Source organism: Crotalus tigris, unplaced genomic scaffold, assembly GCF_016545835.1.
Source record: "Crotalus tigris isolate CLP2741 ecotype Arizona unplaced genomic scaffold, ASM1654583v1 scf7180000018080.108236, whole genome shotgun sequence".
NCBI lineage: Eukaryota > Metazoa > Chordata > Lepidosauria > Squamata > Viperidae > Crotalus > Crotalus tigris.
The window spans coordinates 64,639-86,062 of NW_024096812.1; the positions used below are offsets into that span (position 1 = coordinate 64,639).

Below are 21,424 nucleotides of genomic sequence, written 5' to 3' on the forward strand. Positions count from 1 at the left end.
GCTTTGCTTGGTGCCGGGACGCGCTCCCACGATCGCCTCACTCACTCCAGGTCATAGTAGCCCATAGTACGTCGCCCGTGTCCTCCCGACCACGCTTTTTACACGCGGTAACTTCCTGAGAATACCGCGAGAGGAGGTCGTGGGGGGCACACACAACACTCGCCACCCTCCGTGCGACGCGCTTACCGCTTCCCCATAATGCCCGGCGCCGGCGCCTTATCTGCATACGGCCCGCGGAGCTCCTCCTCTTTCTCGGCCCTGTGCCGCGTGGATGGTGTGGGCTGGGCGGTGCCTCGCTCGCCCGGCTTTCTGCGGAGGCGTTGCCGGAGATGTTGCTAGTGCGCAACCGCAGCCTCGGAGTCTTGGCTTCCCTTCGGTCGCCTCCTTTGAGTTTTTAACGTCTCGCGGGTTCCTTGCTGATTTTCGCCTAGGCTTCGCTCGTTTTAACGGTGCCGCCCTTCCTGCCTTAGTTAACCGGGTACTGCCCTGTACGGCTGAAGGGTTGCTCAGTTAAGGCGAGGAAAAAAGTTCCTTGGAGCCGGCGTGATGGGTGGAAGTGCCTGGTCTCGGAGGAAAGCAGTTGGAAAAGTTATTCCATCTCTCCCTGGGAAGGGGTGGAATTGAAGGCTACAGAGGACCCTGCTCTAGTCCTGAAATGTCGACTGGGGGTGCAGCTATTTAATATAAAGCATTTTCACTTTTGAACAGATGTACCGTGTTCCAGTGTTCCCCAAAATATGGCTTATGCCTGTGCATTTCGAATTCTGGCCTATGGAATATGCAAGGATGGGTATTAACTCCCTTGTTTTGTGAGATTGCTTTATTACTTAACACCTTGTAGGTTACCTGCAACTCCTCACAGAAGAGTTTGGGGGAGCAGGCCTTGTGCCTTTGAATCCTTGGGGATTTCAACCGCTTTTCTTATGTCAAGCATGGGCAGCAGGAGATGGAGTGAAACTGGCTAGTCACCTCTTTGCTAACCTGGGAGGAATTCCAGTCAGCTGGGGTATTTATTTATTTATGTATTTAGACATCTGCTCCCTAGGCAAAGTCACCCATCAGGGGATGTATTGGCTGCTGTTGAAAGCAGTCAGTAGGAGCTGAAGTGTTCCCAGGCCTTGTACATCGTGTATTGAATTTCTAAGGCTGCCCACGTCAAATATTCTGGGTGACTTTTAAAGGGTTGAACCTATCACCAAACCAACTTTTAAAACAGTAACTCTGCTGGAAAAAATAAATCAGATGTGTTGCACTGTTACTGGTGCTTATCAGGACCACACATAAAAGTAACTAGGAACCTGCTTGAGAAGTAATTCTTCATTTTCTTCTTGAAAGCCAGAAGGGTTGGGCCACATTCTTTGTGATGGTGGATGCATATTCCATCAACATCCAAGATACCAGCAAAGTGTTATAAATCACTCAAGTGCTACAAATGTATTGAGACAAAACATGTTACTTATTTAAGTAACTTATATATGTATCAAGCCAGATTAGGTATATTACGGTAGGTAAATTTATCATGAAGTAGGTGGCCTCAGTTATGGCTCGGTGTGAGACAAAGGAAACATATTAAGAAAATGTTCTTAAACTGTTGATATCTTCAAACAGTGGAAATGCAGGGAAGTGGCTACAAGAAACTAAATAAATTTTATCCTAGGCTAATTTCTTGAATAGTGAAAATATTTTGTTATCTCAATAATGATTATTAGGTATCAATCTGTTGATGAATGAAATTGGAGCTTGAAGTTTGTAGAAAACATTTGAAAGCACAGGGCTGATATTCTATTTCAGGGATCCCCAACCCCCAGCCAGTGTGGAGAGGAAAATGCCCCTCCCTTGGGGATTCTTCCATTTGGGACGCAAGGATCAGTGCTTTGAAGAAATAATTGAATTAAAGACTTCTTTGCTGGAAAGAAGTCTTTAATAGCAAGAAACCAAAATGTTAATGTTTAATGGCAAGAAACCAAGTTTTCTGGCTAGCTAGAAAGAGTGGTCTCCAAATGTGTATGTGTTTTTTATACCTTTCCTTGGTTTTCAAAACTCATTTCTGATTTGTGGAGTTTCTGGGTTTTCAAACGGTCATTTCTGATTCGTGGAGCAGTGTCTATTGATGGGCTTATTTCTTTATCCAATCTTGCTCAGGAGAAGGTTAATCTCTGTCTCAGGAAAGAATCTGATGTGTTTCATTATTATTGTTATGTATTTTCTGTGTCCCTGTTCTAATCTTGTTAATTTAAATTGCTGATAGCTGGCCTCACATTCCTGCGGTTAAACCTATCTTAAATGTTTGTTTAGGCTGATACTTTGTAGCTGGCACTTTAGGTGTTTGGTCTGCCTATGGCCGTTTTACCTAGATCAGATTGCTTTTCTTTGCATTGGGATTTTTCTGTATTGGCCAATGTATTTCTTGTTTGATTAAATTATATCTTTTATTGGGGTGAAGGGGGTGTCTCTCATCAGCCAGAAACTGATCCACGCAAACAAGCAAAGCCCCATCCGTGGGATGCAGGCAGCACATGAAACCAGCCCCCCTCCAGTCCGCAGAAAAACCTCTCTCCACGGAACCGGTCCCTAGTGCTCAAAAGGTTGGGGACCTCTGTTCTATTTGTCCCAGAAAGGATAATAAATGTAAGGAATGGTGGAAAATTCTTTTTTCTGGCGGCAGAAGAATGGAAATTCCTCTTAATATAGCTAATATATTAGGGAATAGGGCAGTGATAGCAACCTTTTAGAGACCAAGTGCCCAAACCGCAACCGAAAACCCAATTATTTATCGTAAAGTGCCAGGGCTGCATCAGCATTGTGGTGCCCTCGGGGGGCAGGGGGTGTGGCCCACTGGGTGGGAGTGGCTGCGGTGGTGACGGCAGACTGAGTGGCCATGGCAGAGTGGACGTGGCCACCTTGATATTGCTTGTGGGGGGACGCCTGTGAGGGCTTGGCAGGATTGGGGGAGATCCAGAGGGTCTCTGGTGGGTGGGGCAGTGAGCAGGAGGTTCGTCCTGCGGGGTAAGGCAGGGGGTAGGGCAGGGGTGCCATTGCTGCGGGGCAAGGCGAAGCAGGGGCAGTGGCTGCCTGACACCATCAGCCCCTGCACACAGAGGCCAGCGAGCACATGGTGTGCTCTACCACCTCTACTTGAGCTTGCTAGCCAGCTGCTTCGCCTCCTTTGTGCTGGGTGGGGCTGCCGCTCCGGGCACAAGCAGTGGCCTATTGGACCTGCGCGAGCTGGCAGCGGCGCCAAGTGTGCCCACAGAGAGGACTCTGAGTGCTGCCTCTGGCATGCGTGCCATAGGTTCGCCATCACTGGAATAGCGTATAGCACCATATAGTAAAATTTGACAAGTTGTCAAAATTTAATATGATTCAGAGGCAGAAGCATGTCTCCTAGATCAGGGCTTTTCAACCAATGGTACGGGTACCACCTGTGGTACATTGGCACCTGGCAGGTGGTACATGACCATCCTAGAAAAGGTAGTGGTAGTGGGGGAGGGGAATGAGCTGAACCGGTGGCAGTACTGCACAAGCCTGAGCGAGAGATGGCTGGAGCTGCAGGGCTGTCAGGGCTCAGTGGAAGCACCAGGATCAGTGCCAGGCTCCAGCTGGAGCTCGGTGCTGATCCTGGTGCTTCTGCTGAGCCTTGAAGAAGCACCAATCAGCTGGAATGTTGCAGCTTCTCCAGGGTCTTGTGATTTACATTCAGATGCTTGGCAACTGATTCATATTTATGATGGTCACAGTGTCCCAGGGTCACTTGAAGTGACCAAAACCTGCTGCAACCACCCAGCAGATGGGGGGAATAAAAACCAAATACCCCCCACCCCACCCCCGCTGCCAATCCTCAACAGAAATGCTCACAACAATGAAAACCTTGGACAGGAGGAAAAGCGCCACCGGATGGGCAGGCAGGTGTCTTGCTTGGCTGTGGCTTGGGGGGCACTTTTTTCAGTGCCATTGTAACTTCGAACTGTTGTAAGTCGAGGACTACCTGTACTTTATCACTTTTTTCCTTTTTGGGGGGGGGGGGGTCATCAAGTTTTTGACACCTTGCTAGGCGACTGGTGGTACTCGGATATTGCCATATCCTAAAAGTGGTACAATGGGTGAAAAGGTTGAAAAGCCCTGTCCTAGATTATTATTTTTTTTGCAATAGTTTAATCCATTGAAGTATGAACAAAGCAAACAGCAGTGTCCGAAACTATTAGGAAAGAATACAAGAATAACAAAATTGAAATACAGTTCTGCACTTTATTCTTAAGCTGTGTAGGCAATGGAGTATCAGGCCCAATTTTTTATACTAGTTTAATGTCCCACGTTCCATGAAATCATAATTTGAAAAGGAACAAATACTGTATTACAACTGGCTTGATTTCTGTGGGTATATTTTCTTTGCTTATTCCTCCATAGGTATGCAGGTCCTTTAGAAGCCAGAGCAATTAACTTTTCATTGTCACATTTTCACAAAGCTCAATTTGATGTTTGTATTGATTTTTCATACATATTTTTAAAAACTTAATGCACATTTGAATATTGTTGCCCACATTGGTGCTTGTTGTAGACAGGAATTCTGTAATTGGACAAGAAGATGTAAAGTGCTTTTTATGTTTTTCTAGGGACAAGCTGAAATGTCATTGGTGAAAAATCTAAAATCCTCCCAGCTGGACATAGGCCAACTTGATTGGTGGCAACCTATATAGATAGTCCCCGACTTACAACAGTTCATTTTAGTGACCATTCAAAATTATAACAGCACTGAAAAAAGTGACTTACGGCTTATGACTGTTTTTCATACAACCGTTGCAGCATCACCATGGTCATGTGACCAAAATTTGAATGCTTGGCAACTGACTCATTTATGACTGCTGCAGTGTCCCAGGGTCATGCAATCAATGGGGAAGCCAGATTCGCTTAACAACCATGTTACTAACTTAATAATCGCAGTGATTCACTTAACCTGTGGCAAGAAAAGTTGAAAAATGGGGCAAAATTCACTTAGCAAATGCTTCACTTAGCAACAAATTTGGGGCTCAGTTGTGGCCGTAAGTCAAGGATACCTGTAATTATGTCTTTTATATTACAGGATCTGTCAGTTATGCCAAAGCATTTAAACAAAGCTGATATCTATTTTATACCCACTATAGGCTGTATAGCGCTGTTTTTGCTGTGTAGTATCAGTTACTCGATTTGCTCTGGCTTATTTATGCACTGGTGCTTGAATAAGATCTAGTGTTCTGCAACTATTGCCTGCCTAAATTAGGATTTCTCCCAATCCTCTCCTGCTTACTCTATTTAAATTATGAATTAATTTGCAGTTTGCTGGGCTACTAGTTTGCTTCAAAATTGTGTTCTCTTTAATGCCTGGACCGTCTTGTCATGAAGCTATCTTACTTTCTATGTGAAAGAATTCAGGTCTTTCCCCATTTGCATCTAACAATGGCACAAATTAGCAGTTCCTGGCAGATGCCTGCTCCATTTATGGGTTTGCTCTGCCATTCTTTATGCAGTCAGGTCTCCAGTAGTTGTCACAAATGTTGGGTAACGAAATGGTTCAGATTTCATAGAGGAGACAGAAATAACAAGACCAGGCTGCTCAAAAATTTGATTCAGAGTTTTGATTAGAAGTTGCTTCTTTCTGAAGCAAAGAATCAGTCTGAATAACATGCCACCAATTAATCTAGGGCAGGGGTAGACAACCTTGGCTCTTTTATGACTCGTGGACTTCAACTCCCAGAATTCCTGAGCCATGCTGGCTCAGGAATTCTGGGAGTTGAAGTCCACGAGTCATAAAAGAGCCAAGGTTGCTTACCCCTGATTCTAAGTGATAAGTGATAACCTATGGTGCGAATGAGATAGAATTAAATCTCTCTTAATTATATCAGTGTTAAAATATTTATTTATTTATTATTATTATTATTTATTTTTTTATTTATTAAGGTTAAAGAATCTATAAAGTTGTTAAAAACACAATTTAATATGTTGATGGCGGATCAAACCGCAACTAATTTATTGTTTATGAAACAAAATACATTTTGCAATGCTAATAAACCAGGGAGATGGTTGGCTTACCAATTAAGAAAGAAACAGAGACAGAGAATTATAGACAAAATAAATTATAATGGTAAATTAGTCTATCAGAAGGAGTTGATCAAGAAATCTTTTTTAGATTACTATCAAAAATTATATAAGAGTACTAATGTACAAACTTTAGATATAAATAATTATTTAAGTGAGGCCAACTTCCCTAAATTAACAGAAGATCAGAAACAAGAAATTAATGGTTTAATCACCAATGAGGAAATTGTGACAGTTATTAAGCAATTAAAATTAGGTAAAGCACCGGGTACGGATGGTTTGACATCCATTTATTATAAAACCTTGGTAGAAGAGATGATTCAACCTTTATGTGAGCTTTTTAATAATATACTACAGGGCTCAGAGATTCCTCCGTCATGGCGTAGAGCTTTTATATCTTTGATCCCAAAAGAGGATCAAGATCTCACTTTACCGAAGAATTATAGGCCCATATCTCTTTTAAATGTAGATTATAAGATTTTTGCAAAAATTTTAGCTAATAGGCTTATGAGGGTTTTGCATCAGCTTATACATAAGGACCAATTGGGTTTTATAACTGGTAGGTATATGAAGAATAATGTTAGACAAATTATTAATTTATTAGAATATTTAGATAAGAATAACCAAATTTCCGCAGGGCTGATATTTTTAGATGCTGAAAAAGCTTTTGATCAATTGAATTGGCAGTTTATGTTAAGATTAATTGAGGAAATGAATTTTGGAGAAAAAATATCACAAGCTTTTGGTGCTATATATCAAAAACAAACGGCACAACTTATTGTTAATGGGGGTTTGTCAGAGGTTTTTACAATAGAAAAAGGTACAAGACAGGGATGTCCATTGTCACCGTTACTGTTTGTTTTAACTCTGGAAATTTTGCTGATCAAAATTCGAGAGTCGCAGGAAATAAAAGGAATAGAAGTTAACAAAAAATAATATAAATTAAGAGCTTTTGCAGATGACTTGGTGGTTACTTTGTCTCAACCTACCTATTCTGTAGTAAATTTATTACAACTGATTTACCAATATGGACGGGTTTCGGGTTTTAAAATTAATAACAATAAGACTAAAATATTATCTAAAACATGACTAATTTGGATAAGCAGATTTTGGTTAATCTGACAGACTTTGAAGTTGTTGATAAGATAAAATATCTGGGGGTTACCCTATCTGTTTCTAATGTAAAATTTTATAAAAACAATTATGAAAGGCTGTGGGTCAGGGTACAAAAAGATTTGAAAAATTGGGAGAAGTTACAGTTATCTCTTATGGGAAGAATTGCAGTGATTAAAATGAATGTCCTGCCAAAATTTCTCTTTTTATTTCAAATGTTACCTATTGTAAAGAATGAGGTTAATTTAAATGAATGGCAGAAAGGTATCAACGAATTTATTTGGGCAGGGAAAAAAACCAAGGGTAAAGCTTAAAATTATGCAAGACTTCCGTGAGAGAGGTGGACTCAAGGTACCGAATCTGAAATTATATTATGATGCTGTGGCTTTAACACTAATTAGTGATTGGGTTGATTTAACAAATGTAGAAATACTCCATTTGGAGGGTTGGGATTTACTTTTTGGATGGCATGCCTATCTAATTTTTAATAAAAAAGTGGATCGGGTTTTTAAATCTCATATTATAAGGATTTCTTTACTTCGGGTTTGGAGGAAATATTATAAAAGTGAGTTTAAAATACCATTATGGGCTATACCTTGGCATGCGATAGAGGGGATAAGAAGAGGAGTTAAGATGGATAGTGTTTCTTATGCGCAATTACTCAGGTGGGATGGTAAAAATTGGCAGTTAAAATCTTTGGAAGATTTAGCACATGAAAATATTATATATTCATGGTTTCAGTATAGACAAATAGCTGATAGATGGAAGATAGATCGTAATGTGGGTCTGCTCAGAGAAGATGAAAATCTTTTTAAACAAGTAAAAGATCAAAGGCGAACTCACATTAAGAGAATTTATGGGGTGCTAGTAGAACTGGACTCAGAATCAGAACTAATTAAAGAATGTATGATTATATGGGCACAAAATTTTGGTGAACCAGTTCTACTAGATACCTGGGAAACCATCTGGGTGAGGAATGTTAAATTTACACAAGCCCAGAACTTAAGGGAGAATTTTTACAAAATGTTTTATAGATGGCACCTTGATCCACAAAAAATGTCTCATATGTATCCTGACTTACAGCCTAAATGTTGGAGATGTGGTTGTTTGGATGCTACTTATTATCATATTTGGTGGTCGTGTAAAAATATAAAAGTCTTTTTGGATTAAGATATGGTGGAATATTCAAAGAATTTTTAGAAAGAGGGTAAAATTTACCCCACAATTGTTTTTGTTAGGTATTGTTACTGATTGTGATGCTAAGGAAGTTATATTGATGTTAAATTTGATTACAGGCCGCTAGGCTGTTAGTAGGGCAATATTGGAAGAAGGAATCTTTGCCTACCTTGCAAGAGTGGTTTTTAAAGTTTCTTATTTGGCGGAAATGGCAAAGATTTCGGCTTTCTTAAAGGAGCAATCGCAAGAGAAATTCTTTGCGGTATGGGAAAAATGGATAAATTTTATACAATATAAATTGGATATAAAAATATCATTTAGCTTTCTAATAACTTGTATATAAATTTTAATATTTTATAGATTGTACTTTTTATATCTCTTTTCTTCTTTCTCTTTTCTTTTTTTATTATCTCTTTTTCTTTCAAGTACTTTTTCTTTTTAATACGTATGCTTTTTTTACATATATTTTATTGTTAATTACTTTATAAATTGTTTATGTAAGGTATTTAGATATATTTATGATTTATACTTTTTTAATTTTTTTAAGATTCTTAAAAATTTTAATTAAGCCTATATTCAGCTCTGGGAAGGTCGGGGGGGATGGAGAGGGAGGGTTGGGGTGGGTGGGTTAGGGTTGTTTTTTTGTTGTTTTTTTTGCTTTTTGTAAAAATATCTAAAAATTTTCAATAAAAAAAATATTTATTTATTTATCTAGTAGGGTTTATTCTGATGCTATTCCAAAGGTAGCTTTACAGAATGCGAAATAGGCTTTGCGTCACACCTTCTTGCTTAGTCTGGCGACAGGCAACAGAGAGATTGGCAATGCAGACAACAAATTTCTTGCCAGCAGCCAAGTTTTCCTGCTAGTTCAAAGAGGAGCAGCAGCATCTCAACTCAGTGAGGATGTTGCTGGGTCCCTTTGGGCATGTTTGTTCTGATTCAGTTTGGAAATTGGAATAAACTGGTATGATTTGACAAACTGGATACCCAAAAGCAGATCTGACTTTTTGAACCAAATTTAATTTACATTGTCTTAATATGTACCAAATGGAAATTGTCTTCTCTTTGCATGCTGTCAATATTAGAAGACTCTGCATTGTTACGGAATAGTTGATTGTCATTAATTTCAGAAAATAAATCCCATAACCACTAACCTTGCCTGGTTTATACAGAACAACAAATATATTTCAAATCTTTTTATTCTTTTTATATAATGAATGCTTACCTAACATATATTCTTACAAAATTTTACTAGGTTTAAAAAAGCACATGAAGAACATTGTAGTGGGGGTCTACTTGCATTCTTGTGATCCTAATCTCCAGTTCACAGATGACTGCAGGTATAGTCAGGAATTCTTCACTGAGTTCCAGAGAAATACAATGTTAATGTACGATTCAGTAAGAAGCTTTTAAATGTAACACAAATTACTTCATTAAAAAAAACTATCAGTTTCCTTCCTCCAGGTAAGTACTGCAGAACTACAGATTTTAACAACCATCTTGCAGGTGGATCTAGGACAACTTGCCAATGCCAGCTTCGCACGTGCAGCTCACCGCCAACTCACTGCTTCCAAGTTGCCACAAGACAACTCCACACTGCCAACTTGCCATGGGGATAACTTGCTATGGACAGTAGGAGGGAGAGCTGGGAGGGTGGGAGGGCAAGTGGATGGGCAGAGTGCAGAGGGGTGCCTGGGGTTTTCTCATTTTCACAATCCCCATCACTGCTGCCTCCAAGCTCTGGGCCAAACAGGAAGTGGTGGGAAGAAGTGGGTGGGGCATCCCATTTTCACACATGCCACAGCTGCTGCCATCCCCCAGCCTCGTTGGCCCAGAGCTTGGCGCGGCGGTGGCAGAGGTTGTGAAAATGGGATGCCCCTGGCTGCCACTGCCTGTTTGCTCCACCCACCACTGCTGCCATCCCTGGCCTCTTCAGCCTGGAGTTCAGCAGCAGCACTGTGTGTGTGTGTGTGTGTGTGTGTGTATGTGTGTGTGTGAAAATGGGAAGCCCCCAGCTGCCACCATTGCTCTGCACTCTGCTCACCAGCTTCCTCACCCACCTGCTCTCCCTCCAGTCCCCTATGGTGAGTTGGCCATGCGGAGTTGTCCTGCGTTGACTTCAGGGTAGTGAGCTGGTAGAGTTGGTGGTGGTGAACTGCTGTGCCAAGTTGTCTCATTCCACTTGCAGTTACCCCATATCAGATGTTACAAAGTATTCTCTATATAATGTTCTCCCCTTTTTCCCTGTTGCTTTGCCAAGTTTTATGCAACAATCAAAGCTTTCTGAATTTGTAATACAAACAAATGGAATTGTAGGAAAAAACCTAACTTCCCTTTGATGAAAGTTTTGCAACATTCATTTTTATTTTTAAAGACGTTGAGTGAACCAGATATTAATTTTTAAATACTCTAAATATAATCAGTTGCTTTCAGGAAGAAAAAAAATGCATCGCCCAATAAATTAGTAATTTATAAACTATTTTTTTTTTAAAAAATAACATTGGGATATGGTTAACTCAAGGAAATAAAGCAAAATTAATACGGCCCACTTAAACATTTTTCATTTCAATAATACAAAAAAAAAAAGGTTTGTTAGATTTGCATTAATTTAAAAATGTCTGTTCTTTTGTAGTAGAACCAAGTTCCATGATAGAAAAAAATTAACATGCATAAAATGGAATAGAGTGACCAAATCTTAGGAGAGAAGAATACTTCTTACCTTTAGAACAGTACTGTGATAGGGGATTTCTAAATGGCTGCAGTGGAATTAAAAGTCTTGTGAACATCCTTGAAAATTTATTGTTCTCTAGAGAGAAAGTTTGTGAGAATCAGTAGATGATCCACCTGATTCAGTTTTACTCCCAGTACAAAATAATAACATTCATTGGAGAACTTCATTCTCTTTCTCACATGCAACCATACAGAGCTAGAATGAATGAATAAAGCAGATAAAAATTAATAAATATAAGCATGGCACTAATATAAAAATATAAATATAAGCATGACAATAATATAAAAATATAAATATAAATTATGAAATATAATAAACAAATATAAAAATGAACTTAATAGATTAATCCCTCAAGGGTGAGTATAAATCCTCATACCAAAACATTACATTTTTTTTGTAAACTTACCAAATGCATACAGTATATACTAAAAATATGGATGCGAAGAAAGTCATTATTTTCCACTTCCATATGGAGTGAAAGTTTATTTTTTTCATTCAAGAGCTGTTGTATCGTAAGATGCAGAATATGAGTACCGTAAATGATTATATTTTGCATTTGTTGGCTGGAAGGCAGGAGAGAAGGAACACAGATGTCTTACAGATTACTTGAAGATGTATAATAGTCAACAGAGGCACTCTACGAATCTAAGACATTATTTAAGAATAACGTATAAATTTCTACTTAGGAGTATGCTGAATGTGTTTTTACACTCTGCCATTAGAGAATGAATAACAGGAAACGCATGCAGGATTTCAGCTCCACTTTGATATAACTTTCCAAGGCATTAGGGAAAAGTGAAGAAATACATCTTAAGATTCTTTGCAAAGCCTTAGAGGTGTACTACTAAATAATAACACTTTATTTCTCTGCATTTAAACATTTCTATAATAGTCAATTTTTTAAGTACCCGTAAATGCTGGCGTATAAGGCGACTTCCGCGAGCGCTGAAATCAGCGCCAAAGATGGGGGTCGTCTTATACGCCGAGTCGTCTTATACGCCGGAAATACTGGTAGTTTCCGGCGTATAAGACGACGTTCTAGGAATGCGGCCCGGCTATAAAGACGGGGGTCGTTTTATACGCCGGGTCGCCTTGTACGCCGGCATTTACGGTACATTTAACAATTTTATCTTATTACACAGGTTCATTATAAATGAACAAGGAATGTATCACAAACAAAGATCTAGTTGACATCTATATTTCTACCAGGAGTCATCATAAGCATGGACTAATAATGCAAAATATCTTTATATTTGATACATTTAGCAATGGAGATCTATATGCAGTGTCAAGAAGCAAGGCACAGTGAGATAAATTCCTACCTTCAATTGCTCATGTAAAAGTAAAAAGATCATATATCTGTAGTCAACTAGCAAAATTTTTCTTCAATTGGGAAGTTGTAAAGTAACTTAAAATAATAGGTTTTTTTCCCGTTGTCTTATGTCAAAATATTCAAACTCATACTTCAGTTTTCTTACATCCTGTCCCACTCCTGACAGATTTGGTGGTGAACATTAAATTCAAAATATGAAAGCAAACACAATGCTGGATCACTAGATTCTGATTTTAAACTAGTAATGGTAACTGCCAACTCCATTTTTAAAACCATGTTCATCTATGATCTAATAGTGGATAAATGAATGAACCTTGTTTGTTTTGCCAAAACCTGGTTGGATAACTTGTTCTTTTGAAGATTTGCTCTTCTGAGTCTTTCAAAGCTTTCATTCTTGGGGTACAGAGGAGGTTAGCAATGATCATAAGAAAATCTTGCCTGTGAACAGGGTCTCTGTGCCTGGGATGGAAAGAACACAAGGAAGTAAATAGTGCATTGCTGGATCAGATCCTTGACTCATCTAGTCCAGCAAACTCACAGTGGTCCAACAAATACACAAGGAAGCTTACAAGTCTCCAGGTAGATGGCCTTCAGAGGCACTCACACTGCCATCAAGACTTAGCTATTGTTCCCCATGGCTTTCATGAATTGGTCAACTTCTATTTTTCAAGAGTCAATTGGAGCTGGGCAGCTACAGTTAATCAAATGTACTTGAATTAGATGTTTTAATATTTTTTTAGTGTTTTAATGGTTTTTACTGTTTTTATTGTTTTAAAATGTTTTTAAGATTTTATTGCAATATATACAGTATTTCTGAGTTATGAGCCAGCCAGAGTCATTTATATAGAAATCAATATAAAAAATAAAAATAATATAAAATAAATAAAACAATACAACAATAAATAAGCAAGCAAATGTATGCCGAGCTGGCAGCCAACACCACCTGATGTTGATGTGATCTGGTGGTAGCGAATTTCAAAGTTAAATTACACTTTGTGTAAAAAAATATTTTCTTTTGTACATTTTGATATTTCCAGGATTCAGTTTGTGGTGTGAACTCAGATTCTAGTATTTTGGAAAGGTTTAGGATTAGGGTTTTTCCTTGTCCACTTTATCCAAGTCATGAATAATTTTGTACACCTCAACCGTGACTCTGCTCATTCACCTCCTTTCTAGACTAAAAAGTTGCAAATGTTGCAACCTTTCTTCATAGGGAAGCTGTTCTTAGTTGCTCACAATATTCCTTATATGGTTACCCCATTGATTTATGTAAGGGCCACCCACTCACTTTCTCTCAGCTGAAGGAAGGAGGTAATGGCAAGGCACTTCTGAAAAATCTTGTCAAGAAAATTGCAGGTTTTTCAGGCAGTCTCCAAGAATTGAACATGATTGAATGGGGAAAAAAATACTTGCATCTCTATTTCCAATACCATTTCTTAATATCCCTAACGTGCTGTTGTCTTTTTTACATTATATTGACACTTTCATTGAACTGTTTTCCTGTCACTCCACAGTTTCTTTCTTCATCAGTCACTGTTAGCTCTGACTGCATTAGTAGTTAGGATTTTTGGCTCCAATGTGCATCACTTTACACTTGCTCATGTTGAATGACATTTGCCATGTTGATGTCCATTGCCCTAAATGCATTGCAATTTCTTGGGAGCTTAATAATATTGTCTGTGATTGCTTTTACCTCTGAAGAATTTGATGTTATCCGCAGCTTGGCTGTAGCACCACTCATACCTGATTCCAGTTCATTTACAAATACATTTAAAAGGACCAGTCCTAGGACAGAACTCTGGGTGACCCTGCTAGTTATATCCTTCCATTCTGAAAACTGTCCATTTATTCCTAATTTTCCATGCTTTAGCCACTTGCTCATCCAGAAGAGGATCTGCCTTTTTATTCCATAGCTGTTAAGGTTATTAGTTGAAAAATCTAAACAAAGTAGGTTTAATCGCATACTCTTACCACATTTATTAACAAAAAGAGACTCTAGTAGATTAGTTTGACAAGATCTTCTTTTAATGTAATCATATTGAGTATTCTTGAGCAAAGCCAGTGTCTCCAATTATTTGCCAATTTTATCTTTAAAGCATTTTCCACTACCTAAATGGATGTTAAGCTAACAGGTCTATATTTTTGTGGATCTTCTTTTTTTATAATAATTTTACTTTTAATAATCTTGATCTTTAGTCCCTTCAAATCTACAACATGAATTTCCAAAAGTGATTAGAAAAGAAAGCATGCAAGTTCAGTGTCCTTTTAAAAGCCATCACCATGGAGGCTTCTGGTTTTGCCCAGCAGCACAGCAGCTGAGGGATCACGGGGCTCCGCACCCTATGGCCGATTTCTGCCTGCTAGGGGATTCTAAATAGGCCTAAAGTTGCCCTGTAGAGGCAACAAAGAAGAAAGTCCTGCTGATTGCGGAGAGACGGCAATCAATCTGATCGGTTTTGGAAAAGCCCCCCAGAAACCAGTAGGAGAAAGGCTAGCTTAACATCAGAGTCTACCCCAAGCTACAAGCAGCCGAAACCCAAAAGCAATATTTTAAGCTGACTGTAAACAATATGTTTGGAACTGGGTAAGAACAGTGATTTTCTCTCTTCTATTTGAAAATTGATTTCCTGGAAGAAGAAAAAAGAAAAACCCCAAGAAGCAAAAAGCCTTTGAAACTGAGAAGGGAGGGAACTTTGCCCCACTCTCCTACAGATGGAAGTGGCAAGTTAAACTTTTCAGAGGGAACAGAAATATACTGAAATAAAGTGAATATAAGACTTAATTTAGATAGATTTGAAATCAGTGGAATCTGTTAAGATCTGTTAATCTTTTAAATCATGAAAATAGAAGTAAACAATTGTCTATTACTGACTGGTGCTGACATCTAGTGGTGGATGCTTTATTATAGGGACTGGCAAAGCCCAGAAAAAGATAACTTGTTTTTGGTGATCTTCAATGTCTTAATAACAGAGAAGAGCTGTGACAAAAAAGAAGGAAAATATTTTGGGCTATCTACAAAGTGAGAATTATAAACTCTAAAAAAAAAAGAATTGACCTTTCTGGATTACAAATACCAACTTAACTGTGATCTAAAGCTGTCTGCAGAGAAAGGAAAACCCTGATTTTTAGCTCTCTTGGAAAAACCAGAGATCTACAGAAAGAATATACCAAGAAAAAACAAATACTTTCCAGAAGGAGATCTATGCTATGTTGCAATTAATCCAAACAACAATGATCTCAAACCATGAGGAAATTAAAAATAACTTTAAAAATATAAATGAACACATCTCCAATTTAACTTTACAACACAAACATTCTCAGAAAATAAAAACAGACAACTGAAAATATAAATGAACACATCTCCAATTTAACTTTACAACACAAACATTCTCAGAAAATAAAAACAGACAACTGAATACAATATAGAGGAGAGAGATTTCAAGATGGAACTTAACAATAGAAGAAAGTATGATTTAACCCAGATGAAAAAAAACTTACAGGAAATATTGGACATGGAAAAAGTAATCTATACTCTAAGATTATGAAATAAGTTTGAGGACAAGAAAAAGGAGTTGACAAAATGGATTGTGCCAGGAGAACTATGAGAACTTGAGAGACAAAAAATGATAAATAAAATCAAGAAAGAAAGGAAAAGATTCTCAATGAATATGAGGGGCAAAACCTTCCTATAAAAACATCTTACCTGTTTTGCCTTTTGTACCTACAACAACATTTTTAAGATTATGGAAAGATTCTTTGATTCAGCGAAGCAAAGATTCTTTGATCAGGAAAGATGTTTGGCAAAAAAAAGGCTAAAGTGATAATTAAGAAATTAGATGATGGGATTTACCAGAGGGAATATTTAAAAATTAAACATCTGCTTGGATATGGTTAAAGAAATATAAAGATTTTGGATATAAATGAAGATTAATTTAAGAGGGATGAACCCCTCAAGTAACATAATATTTTTTCTTTCTTTTTTCCTTTGTGTTTTGTTTTTTGACATAAGAAATATAAAAATGTTGGGATGGTTTATATAAAAGAAATGTTTTCTCTGTCCCCCCCCCCTTTTTTTTTTAAGATAGCAGAAATGTAAAAATGTTGGGATGGCTTGTATGAGAGAAAATACTTAAGTGTAACTAATTTCAAGAAAATGTTAACCAGTAAGAATGCTTTGAATATTGTGGGGAAAATGAATTTAAATAAGAATTCTGTAAACAGGATCTATGACAAGCTAATCAAAGTGATCAATTAGAAAAGAAGCTTTATATTGATGTGGTTATTATTTGCAGAAACATGAGAAAAATGTCTATATTTAATTGTCATTTATTCAAATAATAAGAACTGTATTAATTTAAGCTTGGCAAAAGAGAATATTATTAGAAGAAAAGAAAATCAAGTAAAGTCATTATATGGACTATAGAATTATAGAAATTAATTGTTATTGTTTTTAAAATACTAATCCAGACAATACGCTGCTTACCAAATATTAAGGCGATTATGTTAAAAATCAATAAAACATATTAAAAAAATAAAAGCCCTCACCATGGCTTGAGCAAAAAGGTGGATATTCCCTCATTTCCCTAGAGCTGTAAGCCTGCCAGAGACTGCTGCTGTCTTGCAGTCTCCTCATGAAGAGCAATGTGTGGAGCACTTGTCTCCTTTCCTTGCCCAGAGATGAATTACAAAGAGTGGTTATTTGCAGGCTTTTCTTTCTTGCCCTTTTCACCTTCTTTTTGAGTTTTCTTTTAAACAGTTTTCTTAGTTTTGAGTTCTTTCCCCCCCTAAGTCAAATATAACTATAGAACAGGCCCCCATCAAATTGTCAAATGTTATGTCCTTTTGGGTAATGCAGTGATTTTTTTTACCTAGAAAGAAACACTTCCTGCCTACACCCAATGGGATATGAATACCTGTGTTGAAATTGGATAAGAGGAGCAGGTTAGGTGTCAAGCCCTACGGGACTTGCCATCCTGCGGTGGGCGCTCTGCCAGCCAGCTGAGCAGCAGGGATCAGCTGGCGGCCACCTGAAGCAAGCCCCAACACCCTACCTTCCAGCTGGCCACCATTGAAACCCCGGAAGCCGGTGTCGGGCGCCTCGCCATCCAGCTGAGCTGTGGAAGGCTGATGGCTGCCTGAAGCAAGCCCTGATGCCCCGCCCCCCTGCCGGCCACCGTAGAGGCTGGGGCTGAAAGGCCCACCAACCAGCTGAGACTACCTGCACTCCTCCCGATGCTCTCAAGCAAAGCCAGCTGGATGGCGGAGGCCAACAGGCCAGCAGAGGGAGTGGGTCACAACAGGGACTGCTCTCTGTAGAGAGCTGCAAGGCACAAAAGTACTTACCAGAGGAGCCGAAACGCAAGGCAGAAGCAAACAGCCATGCCTTGGCCGGACAGACGGTGGAACAAGGGGGCGGAGTTTTCTGGAAGAGGGGTCTGGGTCAAACATGTAACTTTATACAAGCAGCTGGGCGGGTGGTGGTTTCTGGGTGGAGGGTGGGGTTTGGGGCGTGGTATCATAAGAAGCACTGGGAGCAATCCACTCCCAGTGCTGACTTTGTTTGTTAGGCATTAATAAACCTAACTTGCACTACGTTCCTGCATTCCTGGTTTCTTCAGTCGGGACGACAACGGACCTAGGTTGACAGTAAGTCAGCACTCCCTCTCCATTTGCTGTTCTCTGCCTTTACCCCAACTGTAGGGAATGGCGGAGGGTACGCAAGATGCTCCTCAAGTGGAGGACCTTGCAGTGGCTGGTTCTATGGTGACTGCGCCTGCGGACTCCCTCGAGGCTGCCTTAACAAGGGAGGAGCAGCCAGTGGTAAGACCAAAGACCACCCAGGCACTTGGACCCTGGTTGAGTCCCAGGAGGCTGTGGCTGCCAAGCCAAGGGAGGAATGGTGGCAGAGTCCAGCCTTGACATCTCTGGATGCTGGTCGGCCTCGCAACCCCCCAGGCAGGTCATTGCTTCTGGGGTGGAGGGAAAGGCGATTGGCGATGAAGAGGATGAGTGGAGTTACTCCACTGCTCTGGGGGAGTATACAATGGATGTCCTCCATGAGCGCTTTGGCGAAGGCAGCTATCAGGGCTTCTCAACGAGGCAACGGACGGACAGTCCTTCTAGACGCTCAGACACCTCGCAGTTTCGCTTGATCAGTCCCAGGCTCCGATTTCCCCAGCTGGTGGGTGCAGCGGCAACAGGAGCTTTGACCGCTGGGCAGGGTTCTGCAGGGACAGCGGGCCAGGCAGCGTGGCTCAGTGGTGCAGGGGCCAATGCGTGGGCCCAACCCCCAGGCAGGATGACACAAAGCCGGGCTGCAGCGCCTGGCACAACCACGCCTGCTGGGAATGGTGGTGTGGTACCACCTGCGCAATGGGACCCGGGGCACACGTGAGGCCCACCATCTATTCCCATCTCTTTCAATGGGGATCCTGACAAGTTAGCTATGTTCCTGAGCCATGTGGTCAGCCACCTCGATCGGTATGCCCACCTGTACCCATCCCAGTGGGCTATGGTGGTGGCAGTCATGACGGCGTTGCAGGGGGAGGCGGCAGCATGAGCCGCTGATCTCTATAGCGACCATGCCAGGGAGCTCAGCAACGTAGGGTTGTTCCTAGAAGCACTACATGGACGATTTGAGGATGCCTCCCATCTCCAGCGGGCCAAAGCAGAACTCCTTGCTTTGAAACAACAAGGGCGGACAGTAGCAGATTATATCTGCGACTTCTGCAGGTTGGCAGGCTGACTCAGTTCATCATGGCCGGAACGGCTGTTGATTCATTACTTCTGAGCCGGGCTTGACCAGGAGTTATGCCAAGCCTGCATCTATAGGGGCGTTCCCAACTGCCTGCGAGAATGGTTCCGGGTAGCGGCAGACCTCGATACTAACCTTAGAGAGTTCCAGAAAAGCCGGGACGCTGGTCGGGCATGACCACTTGTGGGGAAGTCACGGGAGGGTGGATAAGGCCAGCCGGTCAGTTCAGCTGGTTACCCCAGAGCTACTGGTCCCTCCAGTGGTTCCTCCTTTCGTTGTTTCCAGTGTAATCAACCAGGGCATCGGGCGGCTGAATGCCCGGCTCCTACTCCACGGGGTTCTGGGACACCGGGAGCACCTGCTCCAATGCCAAAGAAAGATGCCGAAGCATCAAAGGCAGCAAAGCAACCGAAAACCCCAGCAACTCCATGGGTATCGCCAATGGACCAAGACGCCACAGCTGTGGCGCAATACTACCCTGCTGACGATGAGAGTGATGACGACCCAGTTGACGATCCAATGGTAAGTGAGCCCATAGCACCCTTTGTCTTGCCCATACTAACGAGCCCACGGACTGGGGCACGAAGGGAGTGTCGTGCACTTATAGACACGGATGCACCAGGTGTTTGATAAGTTGGGAGATGGCTTTGGAAAGTGGCATCAAGTTACATAAACTGGCCAAGCCTGTGCGGTTCGAGCAGGTAGATGCTTCCCTGTTGGATGGAACTCCGGCTACCCATATCATGGAGCCGGTCCGTCTGGAGCTTGGGAGTCATTGGGAAGTCCTCCGCTTTATAGTGGTCCCAGCCATGACGGAGGCAGTGATCCTCAGCCTGGCGTGGTTGGATAGGTGGGAGCCCACCATTTGGTGGGAGGGTGGGTACCGCAAGGTACGTCTAGATGTGGGACCCCGGCCCCCTGAACAGCGGCCAACAGAGCAGACACCAGCACCGGGTCCTCCAAATCAAACCCCAGTGTGTGGGATTGTAGGAGGGGGGAAGGACCCTTTCCCTGCAGAATACAAGGATTTGGCTGAGGTGTTCAGTGAAGAAGAGTGCAACCAGCTACCGCCTCATCGGCGATGGACTGCGCTATCGAAATCGAACACGGGGCTAAACTGCCAAAGCCCTGGATGTACGTCATGGCACCCAGGGAGTTGGAAGAGTTACGGCGGTTCATTGACTGAAACCTGGCGAGAGGATTCATCCAGCCGGCCCGTTCCCGAGTGGCTGCACCCATCCTATTCCGGGAGAAGGACGGGTCACTTCGTCTCTGCGTCGACTTCCGGGGTCTGAATGCTATGTGTATTGAACATCAGTACCCCCTCCCGCTCATGAAGGACCTACTAGCCCAATTGGGAAAAGGGCGAATATTCACAAACTGGACCTTCGGGAGGCATATTATCGTGTACGCATACGACGTGGAGATGAGTGGAAGACAGTGTTCAACTGCCCATTAGGTAGCTTTCAATACCGAGTCATGCCGTTCGGGTTAAAGGGGGCCCCCGCAGTGTTCATGCAATTGATCAACCAGGTACTGCATGAACACCTGTATCGGGGGGTCCTAGTGTATCTCGATGATATTCTCATTTATACCACCACCTTAGAGGAACATATTAGCCTGGTACGGCAGGTACTTGCTACTTGCAGCAAAACTGTTTGTAAAGCTGTCCAAGTGCGAATTCCACCGTGACCGGTTGGATTACATTGGATATCGTATATCAGCAGCAGGGGTGGAGATGGACCCTCTTAAAGTACAGGGAGTTCTGGACTGGCAGGCACCTAGCACCTGATGACAATTACAAAGCTTTCTCGGGTTCGCCAACTTTTATCGGCAATTCATTCCCTCGTTTGCTGCTGTGGCCCACCCTCTAACAGAATTGTTGCGGACAAAACATCTCAAAAGTAAACCACGGCCTGGCCAACCAGTGGGGTGGACCATGGCCTGCCAAAAAGCTTTTGAAGAACTTAAGGCCCTTTTTGCCAAAGAACCTGTATTGATCCATCCGAACCCTGACGCCCCTTTTGTAGTCCAAGCTGATGCAAGTGATGTGGCTGTGGGAGCTGTATTGCTGCAGCAGAACCAACAGGGGGTATTGCAACCCTGTGCATAAATGTCCTGGAAGTTCACCACGACAGAAAGAGGGTGGGCTATCTGGGAAAAAGAAGCCTTTGCCGTGAAATGGGCGCTGGTACAGGCGACATTTGTTGGAGGGCTCTACACACCCATTCGAAGTATGGACTGACCA

General features: G+C 41.4%; 1 long non-coding RNA gene across 1 annotated transcript; it reads right to left on the minus strand.

Annotated features, from left to right (window-relative positions):
* Window positions 1-9,358: 9,358 nt before the first annotated feature.
* On the minus strand, window positions 9,359-12,101 carry LOC120309846. The gene is made up of 2 exons (XR_005557204.1): window positions 11,078-12,101; window positions 9,359-9,718 (listed from the first exon to the last, which is right to left on the minus strand). It is a non-coding gene; the product is annotated as an uncharacterized LOC120309846 (long non-coding RNA).
* Between the last annotated feature and the right edge of the window lie 9,323 nt (window positions 12,102-21,424).